The sequence below is a fragment of the Stigmatopora nigra genome, chromosome 21, assembly GCF_051989575.1.
Source record: "Stigmatopora nigra isolate UIUO_SnigA chromosome 21, RoL_Snig_1.1, whole genome shotgun sequence".
In the NCBI taxonomy this organism is placed as follows: Eukaryota; Metazoa; Chordata; class Actinopteri; order Syngnathiformes; family Syngnathidae; genus Stigmatopora; species Stigmatopora nigra.
Genome location: NC_135528.1, coordinates 2,007,501 through 2,023,262, shown reverse-complemented (window position 1 = coordinate 2,023,262; position 15,762 = coordinate 2,007,501). Strand labels below are relative to the sequence as shown.

At 35.7% G+C, this 15,762-nt stretch overlaps 1 protein-coding gene across 1 annotated transcript in view; it reads right to left on the bottom strand.

The window, feature by feature from the left end:
• samd12 (sterile alpha motif domain containing 12) overlaps positions 1-15,762 on the bottom strand; it is a 303,220-nt gene that overhangs the window by 115,013 nt on the left and 172,445 nt on the right. The gene's annotated exons all lie outside the window — the stretch shown is intronic.

The following is a 15,762-nucleotide window of genomic DNA, read 5'->3' as shown; positions in this document are numbered from 1 at the left end:
ATCAACTCTTGTATTAATGTGTTTCTACTTTATGTGTACAGTATTTTCACGACTATAAGGCGCACACTCAATGAATGACATTTTTCCATATATAAGGAGCACTGCATAATAAGGCGCACTGTCTATTTTGGAGAAAATTTAAGACTTTTAAGTGCGCCTTATAGTCGTGAAAATACGGCAATTGCTATTGACTTCCAGGTATGAAGCACTCACTACACAGTCATCTCTAGAGCCAGCCATTGTTGATGTTTTGGATTTTTTTGCATAAAATCTTGCAGTGGGGGAGGAGCTATATGATGGAAGACTTTGTAAACTAAGATAGCATCTGCATATTTAACAATACTGTTTCAGTTGAGGCGTTTATGGTTTTTTTAATATCCGACAGTGATGGTTTTTTGGTTTTCTGTTTTTCCTGTTTTTTCCATATATAAGGCGCACTGGATTATAAGGCGCACTGTCTATTTTGGAGAAAATTTAAGACTTTTAAGTGCGCCTTATAGTCGTGAAAATACGGTACATGGTATGATTATATTGTGGACGCAGTTTCATTCTGTGTATATTCTCATGATATTTGATAGTATGTGTTAGCAGTGACATCAGGGAGGCTCCAAAAAAAAAGCTCACTGTCTGGGAGCCCTGGGTTGGTATAAATGAATGTGTGAGGGTGACCCATGATAACAAAGCCCCCTGAATACCCAGACTGTGTAAGATACAAAGCATGTGCAAATATCTCTCAGAGTTTTTGTCTTTGCTTGATGAACCCTGCTGGTTCTCGAAAATCGAAGGGAAAATGAATGTTTCCACGGAGCGCTGAGTCTTTGGACATAATTGAAACCAACAAGCTGAATTGACAAAGCTAAAGCTATACTAGAACATCATTCTAAATTTTATTAGACTGGATGAGTTTTAATTCTACCGCACTCTAATGCGATTATGTCTCATTCAGTGTGAGCTCTCGTACAAAGTGAATGTCCAGACTCAATTCTGCAAAAAAAATCTGGCAGTATTGTGGAAAATGGAAAGTTACACAGATTTAGGGGTACGATTTTCCCCTTTGGATGTGTTTGGCTGTTAAGTCCAGAGAAAGGCCAGAGTTCTTGATGAGATTTGTCCTGTGTCAAATTCAAGTAGTGTCAAGAAAGTCTGACTGATCCATGATACATGAAACATCATCATTTTCATTAATTATATATTTGCAATACTCCACATAGTACCTATATTATTCTATCCAATGGTGGAGAAAAATATATTTAATCTTTTTGTTAATTTTTGTCCTTAAATGTTACAACCAATCAATCAATGCAAAACAAAAACTCATAGTGCTTTGAGAAGAAAACGTAATTTGGTTAACATTGATAGTATCAGTCTAATTTCTTCTGCTATAGCAGATTAGTACATGCAGGATTGCTGAGATAACCCAATGTGACATGTTCCTCAAAAAGTAATGATGTCATGATGGTGAGACCAGACGAGAGGGATACTGCAAAGCCATTAGCACAATATGGCTGCTATTCCTCATTAGTACCACTGTGCTCCCAAATTTGAGCTGGACATAGACCTGGCCAATATCTGATGTCAAAGCAACCATGCCCAATCCCTGCTGCATCCTAATCCCTCCCATGTGACGTCTCTAACTAGAACAGAGACAAAGAGAAAAAAGGTCAAGACTTGGAGTGTGATGGTGTTAAACAATAAAACAGCTTACAAGAGGTTAATGTGGGTTCATCGGAAGGAACACTTACAGAAGCTCATAGTTTTAAAGGAAAGCTTGTTGTCAAAGAGTAATATTAAATTATTATCACTGAAGCTGTCATTACTAACTACACTCGTCAATTAAAAGGTCATACCCATCGATTACCAATGAAAGAGATATGTGGAGCATTTGATATTGGTTCAATGTGAATTCAAAAGGCTGGGAATAATTTTAGTACTACACAACTGCCAGTAGATGGCAACAAACACATAATTTTAGATGTTGCCTACTTTGTGCAGATGAGTAGTTAGTGCGTCAGCATCACAGCTCTTGGTTCTTGGGTTCGAATCCAGGTCGGTCCAACTGTGTGGAGTTTGCATGTTCTCCTGGGCCTGCATGGGTTTCCTCCGGGTACTCTGGTTTCCTACCACATTCCAAAATCATGCATGGTTGGCTGATTGGACACTCTAAATGGCCCCTACGTGTGGGTGTGAATGTGAATGGTTGTTTGTCTCCTAGTGCCCTGTGATTGGCCGGCTATCAATTCAGGGTGTCCCCTGCCTCTGGCCCAGAATCAGCTGGGATAGGCTCCATCTTATACACCCTCCTCTAGCTGTCAGTGAAGATGTACAAACATATGGGATTTATATTTTCCTTCCTATTATACTTCCTTCCCAATTAATGCAAGGACCGAAACAATGTCTTATTTGCTATTTCCGATTATCTGCAATAAATTCAAACATTGTAATTTAAAAAGTCAGGTTTTAACTTGAGTCAAATGTCTGGCATGCTGGTGAAACAAACATCAAACCACACTGAGGCGTTGGAGTGTGGCTATTTTTCCAAAAAACGAGGTGGCGTCGACAGAGATGGCAAAATACATCTTTTTAAAAGCCCTGCTAAGTGTGGACATGACCTCTGGAAGAAATATGAAGAGAAAATAACTCAAATTTTAAAAAAATCCTTAATCCTTTCATCTCAATTATTGTATTCAATCCAGTTCATGTCTACAAACCATGTATCAAGTTCACATGTGCTTTAGTTATATGTACACATCTTGTGAGAACTAAGACCCAAACTATCCTTTGCTTCGCCAGGCTGATAGCAGGTGCAGCTATTTACTCCCTAAAAATGTTGCACATCATTAATTTTTCCAGGTCTTCATAGTGCAATGCCATTAAACACTAACTTTAACCTTGATAAAACTTCACAGAGACCCATTCAATAAGAGGCCAACATGTACCTTCATGGTAATACCATACACAGACCAATTTGGCATCAGATTCAGAATATTTTATATGATTTATAGAGTATAAAAGCGTTTTCACATCCCTATCGACTGCACTTGATCCTTTTCATGCAACACATCACACTTTAAACTGAATTAATACTTACAAAAGGAATGAATGTCACACAACAAGGAATTAAAAATGAAGTCGTATGAATCAACATTGTTGTGTTTTTATTCATACACCACTAAAGATGAAACAATGGTATAGTATGTATATAAAAAAGCATCTCAAGTAAATGGCTAACATTTTTTGTATCAAGTTCAAAGCAAGAAATTTTACCTCTGTGATTTATCTTCCCGTTTATTTATGAATACTTTGAGATATGAGCTTAATGCGTTCCGGGACCGAGCTCATATGTCAATTTACTTGTACCTCAAATCTTTTTTTTTCCGTAGAAAATAACTACATTCAAATTAATCTGTTCCCACCCTCTGAAAAACAACACCAAAAATGATATATTTCAATGGAAAAATATCTTTTTATTTGTTCTAATTCACCACCTACACACAAAGTAACAAATACCTTATCTAGTTGTGATAGTTTTCAATACTAAAATGTGTACATACGGATGGCCGCATCAGGAACCATCTCGCATGATGGTTATGCTTAAACAATTAAAATTTAGCACTATATATTGATGTCAGGTGTCTTTTACAACTCCTTCATTGTAATTTTCTTTTAAAAACAGCAACTTCTCAGAACCTAACCATGTAAGGGCGAACATTTTGTCATAGAGTTTTAAACGGTCTTTCCCAAAAACAACATTGTCGCAATTATATTTGGCCATTAAGACGTCACACAAGCCCCTCTTGCAATTTGTAATCATAAAATTGAGTGTGTGAACATTAATACAAACAAAATGCGACCTTTGTTGCAGCAAAACTTGCAGACTGTAAAGGTCGGTTATGAGGTTTGGCACAAGTTCTGCGTCCAGTCTCGCTCAATAAAAACACAGCAATTTTGATCAGAAGGACAAAATAAAAACATTAGATATGGAGCCTTAATCATGCTTTTTTTGCTTTCATAGCATTTTAACTATTCTGCTCTCAGGTGATGTCATGCAACAGATTTAATTTAGTTACTTGGGCTTTGCAAAGCATGCTTAGTATATTTGGATCACTGCATTTTAACTTGAATAAACATGTTCTTTCTGAGTGAAATGACACTTAGTCATACATAGATATACATTTATTTGTTGTAATATAGATGTAGTTGTCTCACACAAGTTTCTTTGTGCACTTGATCAAAAGTATTTGATGTATTCGGATGCCGAATATAAGCTTGTTTTTTTTAAATGCTTGTTTTTATGTAATTACATCTGTGAATTGACGGCCAGAATGATTCACTTGATTTTTGGATTTCTGATGCTCTGCCGACAAGACGGCTGTGGTTCATTTGGTGGTGTGTTACACCTCAGGGTCTGAAGGACCCAAAAGGCAGACGTTGGCAAATGTTTCAACTACAAAGTTTATTATGTTGTTTAAAGTGAGCAAGCTGTGTGTCAAGGAGGTGGGCTGGAGGGTCCTTTTTAGGAGTGTCTTAAAATTGCCCAGGGAATTAGGTGAAGTTCCTGCAAGGAACACAAATTAGCATATATTCAACACATTTTATAATAAGAATTCATAATGCTGGTCAATTCTGATATTTTGCCCATATTCAACATTCGGTTTGTCCAATTCCGATTTTATTTATTTGTATCTGACCTGGCCTCATTCATTTACTCTTTCATTTCATTTTATGAACTGCTTATCCTTACTGGTGTCGCAGGGGGTGCTGGAGCCTATGAAGAATTCAGAGATCAGACAACCTGATCATGAAGAAATGCAAAAAGGTATTAACAGTCAACTGATAAAGACAATCCAGCGACGTGGTTATGCTCTGGTTGTCTTAAATAGTCTTTGACAATTGATGAACCACACCTGGTGCTGGGCCTGTGATTGGCTGACAGGAGCAACCACCCACCTGTCTGGCCCCAGGCCAGACATTTTGTCATGATTGATGAATTGACTCTATTTAAAAAGTGATACCATCCAACATTTTTTGCCCTCTTAGTTTACAATTTGACCTTATCAGTTTCATGTCAGTAAATAATAATATAAAGTGTTCCAATGGTTTACATCATGTCACCTCATTGTATGGGTCAGAGGGCCAACACTAAACACAATCAATGATTGGTCCACTACTTTTGCCTTTAGGACATGCGAGTCATGGTCCTCACTGTTTGTCCACGCATGTGTCTGTGAACATGTCACGCTTCGAAGCTGCTGTTACAAAGTCAAAATAAATGGAAGCTAATTTAGTAAATGGGGGGAAGGCACTACCACATGGTACTTGACCTCTAAGATTCATGGGGTTTGACCAACTTGATGATTTCTCTGGTGATGTTTGTTGTTTTAGTTTTCCAAAAGTTGAACAAGCAGCAGTTCTGTGCATTTTGTACAAATGGGAGGACAGCTGAGCCAGTACTAACTTACATTGATCCTTTTCCGTCTCCCTCTATCTGAGATGTTTACCTGAGGTTCAAGGCATGTTATCAAACATGCGTGCCAAACACTCTATAGTTGATCAGCTTGTACTTGTATTTTGAAATCTGGATCCAATAAACAATGACTAACGAGAAAAAAAACATTTCCGAGCAGTCTGTCTGCCACGAAGTGCCACATTTTGCAATAAAAGTTAAGTTTTTTGAATAAAAATACAGTCATGCCTCTGGTTACAAACTTTTTAGGTTCCGAAAGTTTTTGTATGAAAGATGTGTGTGTCTAATATATTTCATACAAAATTTGTGACACTTTGACCAATTTTAAAGGGTTTAGTTGGTAGTTGTGTAAAGAACTTGGAACAAATTAGAGAATTTATATATAAAGCACTACTCTACTTTTTCAAGTTGCAAAAAAGTTCTGGAACCAATTAATTTCGTTAGTAGAAGTATGACTGTGCTGTATCTTAGATGTCAATGGTGGGTCAGGAATCGAACCACTGCACGATAACCACTTGGATTGCCCGAGCATGCTCTCTTAAGGCATTTGGAGGGAGGTTCCCACCTCATATAAGGAACCTGCGTAAAAACCATTAAACATTAACTAAAGAAAAGATAACGTACACGTTTGTCTGGAATTAAAATGGATAGAGCAACAAAATAGTCTTTGTGATCTGATGTTGTTGACGAAAGTTGTCTTCTTCCAATCGTTGCCAAAGAAACATACGTGGAGCTCGTAACTGTAAAACTGTATCTTTGTTTTAATAGGTTAACTTCCATTTGGAATATGAATGAAGCTGGCATGTTTAGGCTAACATTGTGTAGCCTATGAATCTATAAAATGGTCTGAAAAATCATCCTAATAAGTTACTAACATGCCTCATATGAAAAAAATGGGAAATAGGGTCTATGGCCAAATATGATGGCACATGTTTTTAATACTTTGTCGAATTCATAAAAATGCCTAAGATTCATGTTCATTGGCCATAACATTTGTCAGAAGTTTTTTTTATGACGCCAGATTTCAGGATTGCTATGGTCTATCGGAGAATGTAGTATACATATGCATTGTAGACTGCTAATTGACACCAAATGTTTGTACCAGAGAACGTTTTACATCATCTATAGCATCAATTGCTTGTACGTTACTATGCAAGACACAGGAAACGAGCTCGTTTTCAACATTATAGTTAGCCCCTGCTGCTTTTTTTATGTTTTTCTGTTTCATTCTTTTTACTTTAGTGATTGAGTTGATTTTGACTAAACACCTTCATTTGCTGAGTTGTGGCTGCCAGAAAAACTCCCCACACATGGAGATTGGTCCGACATTATAGCCTCTCATGGGCTTATTAAATCCCACTAGGCCTGTCAGTGGTATTTATGTGGATTATACGGAACACCGCTCTCAGAAAGATAGGTGCTAATCTCAAAGTGGCCAATAAGGCGGTGAATTCCCAAGTCAAGAGAGTAAGGCCTCCATTTTTTTTCCAACACTTATTCAACTTTCGATACGGACCATGAGGGCTTGTTATTCCTGTCACTTTGAAATGTAGTGGGATTTACAAAATGTGATAACGTGGAAGTTACTTGCAGAGAAAAGTCATTGTATAGAACGTATAGCATTTGTTGAGTGATTCATTTTAAGGATTAAACTACTGATTTCAGACTCATCCCGCGGGGCCGTTCCGTATTTAATTGAGCATGGTGGTAAAAAAAACATTCATTCATTTTCTGAACTGCTTTATCCTCAAAAGGTTTGTGGGGGTGTTGGAGACTATGCCAGCTGACTTTCGGACACCGGGCGGGGCACACCCTGAATCGGTGGCCAGTCAATTGGAGGGCAGGTTAAAAAAAATGTAAAAATCTAAAAAATTAAGTGTTTGACACTTTGAAGACATCTAGATTGGCATTTATAGCAAAACTGTCAATTGTGCCGTGTCCAATTTGCAACAATCACAAATAAGCCTTTTTAAGACAAAAATATCAATTCACCTATCAATGAAATTATATCCCCTGCAGGCTTTGTGAGGGTAAGCAGTTCAGACAATGAATGAATAAAGTTATATAAAATTTGGAATATAGGTGGCACCCGCAGAGATCCATTTTTTACTTTAAGGTATTTTGAGGATTGAAGGTATTTTTGTAATATTTGGCCTTTTTTTTGACATGTCGCCTCTGCTGTTCTGTAAAAGCAATCAACTTTTAATGGTGCTTCAGATGACAAGATCATTTTAGATAAATGACCTTTTGTCTATATCTATATACAGTACAGTTTATTTTCTATCCTACACTCTTCAAATAACATCCAAAGAATTTCCAGCTATTGTTGAGTGGTAATGAGTCCACTTGGGTGTTTGAGATAAATCAATCTAAAGACAGAGACAGGGTTGAAGCTTTTTTCATGGCTGAACTCCCACATTGAGGCTAATGTCAATGAGGTGTTGGGGGATTGTGTCCACACACAAACTCTTCTGTGACTGTGATGAGAAAGTGTGGGATTAATTTTGTCTCATATCTGATGAAAGGGTGTCAGAACAGCAGCCTTTACAGGAGAGTGTCCTGACTGTCTTTTCACTCGCTTGCACCCTCTATTTTTACCAACCACTGACAGCTGGACAGTGTACCAAAGCATGGGAGATATTCTGACAGGTCAGATGACGATAAATTCTGATGATGGTGGAGCGAATTGAATTAATTATAAATAACAAAACTGTTTGTTAGTGCATTGCAGTTGCTGAAGGTCAGTCACCTTGTGTTTAGTAACTATCAGGTAAGAAAAAAATCCATTGATTCATTTTCTGAAACTTTTTACCCTCACAAGCGTCGCAGGGGTGTCGGAGCCCATCCCATCTCACTTTCAGAAAAGAGGCCAGGGAACATCCTGAATCGGTTGCCAGCCAATCGCAGACCACGAGGAGACAGACAACTGGTCATGCTCACATTCATACCAATTCAATTCATATCAATTTAGAGTGTCCAATCAGCCTGCCGGAGTACCCAGAGGAAACCCACACAAGCACGGGGACAGAATGCAAACTCCACACAGGTGGACCGGCCGGTAATTAAATGCAGTATCCCAGAGCTGCTGAGAAAGAAAACAAAAATTAAAATATTCAATTCGGAAAGTTAAATTTAGGTTTAAATGCCACAATATTGTGTTACATTTAAACCAATTGAGACAGTTCTATCTTCTATAAAATGCTTGGTACATTATTAATCGCATAATCACCAGGACTTTTGAAGAGCTGAAGTTGTGTACAAGCAAGAATGGAGGGGATAAACAAAAAGGGGCCGTAACACATTGACAAAAATTGCCATATTGCCAAGTGCAAGTTTATTACAAAAAAAAATGTCAAAACTTTTAAAATTTTAAAGTTAAGCATCTTGTACATTTAAAAAATATTGCCTTTGTCATTCATGGTTGGTGGAATACCATGAGAAAACCTGCAAAAGCCCAGGGAGAACATGTAAACTACACACAGTGAGGCCAATGCGCTAACCACTCAAGCCTTTGTATTTCATTTAATGAAATACACATTGAACATCTTTTGCAAATCATCGTATTTTTATGGAGGTTTCATACAAAATCACAGTTTAATTTAGGTTTGTACCTCTATACATTCTATCAAGCAATGCATATGTCATCTTGATCATTAGAACAAACTTTTGCTCTGTCTGCTGACATGACATGGTGAGTGTCTACGCATTTAAGCATGAGTACATGGGAATAATCTGAAAACCAACATGTTCCCCTGAGAGGTCCTTAATAAATCTTACATCAATTTTAGTGGTTTATTCCAGAGGGCTGCTTATTCTCATTGCACCACATTGTATTCCCTTCTCTCTTAACCACAAATACCTGAACTGTCAGACTATAACTTTCCAAGCTTATTATGACCAAGTCTCTCTCAAATGTCCCATATGGAACTTGAAAGATGGCATCTGTGTTGAAAAGATATAGCTCACATACTTGTTCAATGGACTCTTTGTGAAAGTGACTAGCAGTAGCTTTCTGTAGAGTTTCAAAAAAAAGTCCTACGTAGTTTCTTATCTGAAAGTGGGAAAGAAATGAGTTCCAGACTTGTGCTTTGAATGTTTGGTGCTATCTTTGATCATGTTGGTGATTTGTCATGGCTTTAGAAGGTCATGTTATTTTGTAAAATGTTGTCACCAAGACTCAGGGGGATTGTTCTCAAGACTATAGTCGAAACATTGGCAAAACTATTAAAAGATATATATTTTAGTTTTTCGATACAATTGCTTGCATTCAATGTATATTAAGCGTGTGCAGTTAGAAGAGCCATGTCAGCAATTTGTTCACTTTGGTTACAATGTAAATTATGAATCCATAATTGTATTGCATTGAAATTCCGAATAATTTTGAGATTAAATCATGATATCTAATCAATCAAAGAGATCCATATTTTAATTTTGTTTAATTTTGTTTCTTTAATTGTATGTTGAGAAAACTCCCCACATTTACTTTTCATTCAAAGTCATTTAAGTATTGTGGTATAGCAAAAATTGTTATACAGTGGTAGCTTTGATTTGTTCATTTACTGAAACGATTTTACTCGCAAGGGTCGCAGGGGGTGCTGGAGTGTATCCCAGCTAACTACGGGCATAAGGTAGGAGACAACCTGAATCGGTGGCCAGCCAATTGCAGGGTGCAAGCAGACAGACAACCATTCACACACATTCATACCTATGGGGCCATTTAGACTGTTCAACCAGCCTACCCTGCATGATTTTGGGATGTGGGAGGAAACTGGAGTACCTGGAGAAAACCAACGCAAATCCGGGTTGAACATGCAAACTCCAGATAGTGCTTCACTTTAACCTGGAATCGAACCGTCAATAACAGAACAGTGGTTTTTATAACTTGGATTTTTCATAGATAAAGATATATTTCCAATGATTGTATGTATGCAAAAAAGATAATGATTTTTTTCCTAAGCAATTCAAATGAATAAGAAATCCAACGAAATTTTAAAATGTGCTGGAATTGCAAGTAGCAGGTAAGTAAATATACATATACACGCCCATGAATACACAACCTAAAATTATGTTATGCACACTCAAATAACTCAAGAAACAACTCTGTGACGAGCGAGGGTCAAAGTCACACAAATAGTAACTCACAGCTGCTTGGTCCTGGGAAAAGTGCCCAGAAAAGGGGATTTTCGTCGCACGGTTGAACTCAAACTCTCACAGCAGCCAATAACCAATTTCTGCCCGGTTCACCACACCTGGAGTACTCCATTTTCGGGTAAGGTTGTTTGGCTTTTGGGCTACAACTTTGCTCATGGAGACGCAGATTCATTCTGGCCAATTGGAGGCTATTGGAGTGTTGGTAGATTGCGAAAGCAACCCTAGCTTGACAATTTCAAAATACAATACCAGATAGAGGATTTGTATTTAACGTTCAGGGTAAGCTTGATTTAGTTTTGCTTTGTAACCAGAATAATTAAAATATAGAAGTACCGTATTTTCACGACTATAAGTCGCACCGCATTATAAGGCGCACCCTCAATTAATGACATTTTCTCCATATATAAGGTGCACTGTATTATAAGGTGCCCTGTATTATAAGGTGCACTGTATTATAAGGCCCACTGTCTATTTTGGAGAAAATTTAAGACTTTTAAGTGCACCTTATAGTCGTGAAAATACGGTAAATGCTATTGACTTCCAGGTATGAAGCACTCACTACACAGTCACCTCTAGAGCCAGCCATTGTTGGTGTTTTGGATTTTTTTGTATAAAATCTTGCAGTGGGGGAGGAGCTATATGATGGAAGATTTTGTGAACTAAGACGGCATCTGCATATTTAACAGTATTGTTTCCGTTCAGGCGTTTGTGTTTTTTTAATATTCGACCGTGGTGGTTTTTCGTTTTTGGTTTTCAGTTTTTTCCATATATAAGGCGCACTGGATTATAAGGCACACTGTCTATTTTGGAGAAAATTTAAGACTTTTAAGTGCGCCTTATAGTCGTGAAAATATGGTACTCATAATTAGACATACCACTTTAACCACCATTGTGTGGACATGAGAGTGAATAGTAAAGCATGTCCAACAAACAAGCTGTCTTATGTACCGACACTGACCACAAGAAATTTGCGGCTAGGACCAGATTTTTAAGGGTAATTAAGAACCTCTCTGGCAATCTTACACCTGCTACATTAAAGTATAAAGAAGGAGTTGAGTTTGACACAATGCTCTAACGTGACCGTAGGGGAATATTGAACTAAACTTGCTGGTCTATATATAAGCTGCCTGAACGTGATGTTGAATATATTTTGATATTTTGAGGGATTTGTTTCACTCTCTCTCTACATTGAATGATTTCACCTGCCCTGTCAATTATATCTCTCATTCTACATTTACCAGCGACCCAGATCAGTGTTGATTCTCTTTCAAAAAGCTCTGTCTTATCTAATATGACCAATTATGGTCAAAGCAGTTTCAGAATTGTTTGTTTCCTCACATCCCATGTCACTGTATTTCTCTGAGATGTTTTATTAGTTAAAATTAAATGTTTATGTATTCCCTTTTCTATGTATGGTAAATTTATTTGGGTCATTGAGACCACCCAAACCTATTGCCTTTAATATTGACAAAATGTAATAAAAAAGTAATATATCTCTGCCTTCTCTTTGACAACTTATGAAGAGAGCTGTTTTCTTGCATTCCCTCTGGAGTTCAACAGCCATTATTGGCATTAAGTTGGTCAACAAAAAGGGCTTGATGGCTAGTTACTGGCAGTCTGCCCTCATCTTTTCACCTTCCATGTGTGAAATTGGTATGTAGATTTGGAGCACTGCCAAAATCTCATGTTGGAGCTAGGAAAAGGAAGTACCGTATTTTCACGACTACAAGGCGCACCGCATTATAAGGCGCACCCTCAATGAATGACATTTTTTCCATATATAAGGCGCACTGTATTATAAGGCGCACTGTCTATTTTGGAGAAAATTTAAGACTTTTAAGTCTAAACCTTATAGTCGTGAAAATACGGTAATTGCTATTGACTTCCAGGTATGAAGCACTCACTACACAGTCACCTCTAGAGCCAGCCATTGTTGATGTTTTGGATTTTTTTGTATAAAATCTTGCAGTGGGGTAGGAGCTATATGATGGAAGATTTTGTAAACTAAGATGGCATCTGCATATTTAACAGTATTGTTTCAGTTCAGGCGTTTGTGTTTTTTTAATATCCGACAGTGGTGGTTCTTCGTTTTTGGTTTTCTGTTTTTTTCCCCCATATATAAGGCGCACTGGATTATAAGGCGCACTGTCTATTTTGGAGAAAATTGAAGACTTAAGTGCGCCTTAAATTCGTGAAAATACGGTACCTTTTGCAAAAGAAAAAGGTGGTTGCGATGATAAATCCTCTATCTATCTTCTAAAAATCTGGACTTCACGACTAGTCTCTTGTTGATAGGAACATTTTATGATATTTTGTTATTTATACCATTCAGATGCCTTTTGGGGGCAGAGTTTTGAAAATCACATTAAAATACTATTTACGCTGAACAGGAAATAGTGGGAATTATGATGCGAAAGATTATTCTGATTTATTTTATGGATTGCAAATAGCTTGTCATGACTAAAGACTCAAGAGAGTAATGCAATGCTAAATCTAGCAGTCTTCATTTCACAAACATAATTTTTCTAGTGGAATCATGTAGGTAAAATATGCTACACTCTGATCTCATGGTCACACCCCTGCAACCCACATATTTTCTATTGTTGTAAAATCATGACCCACTTTTATGGAGGCTCAGAACAAGAATTTTTTTTTAAATTTGAAAAAACATGTATGATGTATTACATCTCTAAATGTTGTTTCCAAATGAGAATGATGTACTGCCAAAACACATGCAGTATATCCTGCCATGGGTCCCAGAGCCAGAGGATGAGCAACCCTTTTTATGGATGTACTAGTTAACTAGTACATAAAAAACATTAGGTTCTTTATATTTACTGAGTGATAGCTAAGATGTTGGCCCATGTACATTTAATAGTGTCACTTTTTCAAACAATGCAAACAATTCTTACATTTGATCATGTTATCAGTTTCAACTATGCAGAGGCAAACCTTTATAAAAAAGTATTTTTAGTTTAATGTTTAAGGTGGCCTGGTGGAACGAGTAGTTAGTGTGTCGGCCTCACAGCTCTGTGTGCTCCTGGATTAAATTTTATTGAATATTTTTGACATACATGAATGTAATTAGCCTGTGAAATAGGTGACAGTAGAAATTCTGAAATTATTAGGTCTTCAGTATTGCATATCAAATACACAGTCACTTCTTCCACTGCAAAACAGGCGTACTAATAAATAAAAAAAAGCTGAAAATAAACCGTGTTGATAGCTCAGTGAATACAGTAACAATGCTATAATTCTACAAAGGATTTCAAAAGTGTCCAATGAAATGCTGCTTGAGCAATAATCGTTAATAATACTAGTATATATCAGAATCTGAAATATTAATGTGAAAAATCACAATAAAATTGTTTTATGAGAAATGTATGCTTACTTAATGAATGCTAGTTATTGGGGACAGAATATTAATGCATGTTATGTTTTATAATATACATTACCTTATCTTTCTTTTTAACAGGTCTGCTTGAAATTCTGATTTATAAACCAGGATGAAACCGTGAACATATTGCAAGACTGCCACCCTTTGGACAAAACGTGCACATTATAGTACATTAGTTTGTTTTAAGGCAGAGGTAGGGAACATATTTTCTAACATTCTTTCTTGAGAGCCAGTTTTGAAATGGAAAAGTAAAAGTACATGAAATGTGATATTTTTTGTCATTTTACCAATTTTAAAGTACAAAAAGTATGAATTATTTTGACAACATTGTTATGCTGTTGCTTATTAATGAGTTTCAAATATATCATACATGCAGAAAAGTAATAAAAAAATGATTAAAATGTTGGTAGGATTAGTGTAGAGGCATATCCATGGAAAGAGCCACATATGGCTCTCGAACCATAGGTTCCTATCCCTGTTTTATGGGATTATTTTGGATAAACATTTAAATATCCATTTATATTTTGTAATATGTTAATTTCGTTAAAATATGTGTCACACAAGCAGCATAGACTCTGGCCTAACCTCAACATTTAAATTTTGATTATATTCTATTAGATTAGATTAAATTTTATTCATCCCGTACTATGTTGGTTGCATTAGCAAGAAGGTGAATAAAAATATCAAATAAAATACATATCAAATGCATTTTGCATTATTACATGTATTTATTAAGCAGCGATTTCAAATCACAATACAGTGTTCCCTCAGTCATCGCGGTTAATGGGGACCGGGACCACCCGCGATAAGTGAATTTCCGCAAAGTAGGGATGCCCCTTCAAAAATGCTTAATTTGAATTTTTTTTTACCCCCCTTCCCCCTGTATACAGTACACCATATAGAATACGGGTAGAGAGAGTGAAATTAATGTTATAACAAAAAAACTGTAAAATATGTTGTCTCAATATAATATATATATATATATATATATATATATATATATATATATATATATATATATATATATATATATATATATATATATATATATATATATATATATATATATATATATATATATATATATATATATATATATATATATATATATATATATATATATATATATATATATATATATATATATATATATATATATATATATATATATATATATATATATATATATATGTATATATATATATATATATATATATATATATATATATATATATATATATATATATATATATATATATATATATATATATATATATATATATATATATATATATATATATATATATATATATATATATATATATATATATATATATATATATATATATATATATATATATATATATATATATATATATATATATATATATATATATATATATATATATATATATATATATATATATATATATATATATATATATATATTTATTTATTTATTTTTCTTCAAAATAAAAACCGCAAAGCTCTGAATCCGCGGTGGCTGAAACCGCGAAGTACTGATGGAACACAGTACTAACAAATAAGCAGAAAAAAGGTTGGTTAAGTCTTAGTGATGACCACAAGAGAGCAGCATACACCCAACAAAATCTAATATTGGTCTGGCTCATTCAAAAGTCATTTTGGTATCGTATCATGCCCAAACAGAAGGGATATTGCCCAATAGGGTCTGTTCAGTGGTCCTTTCATTGCCAGAGAAGACAGACAAGCAGACAGTTTGGTACACCAT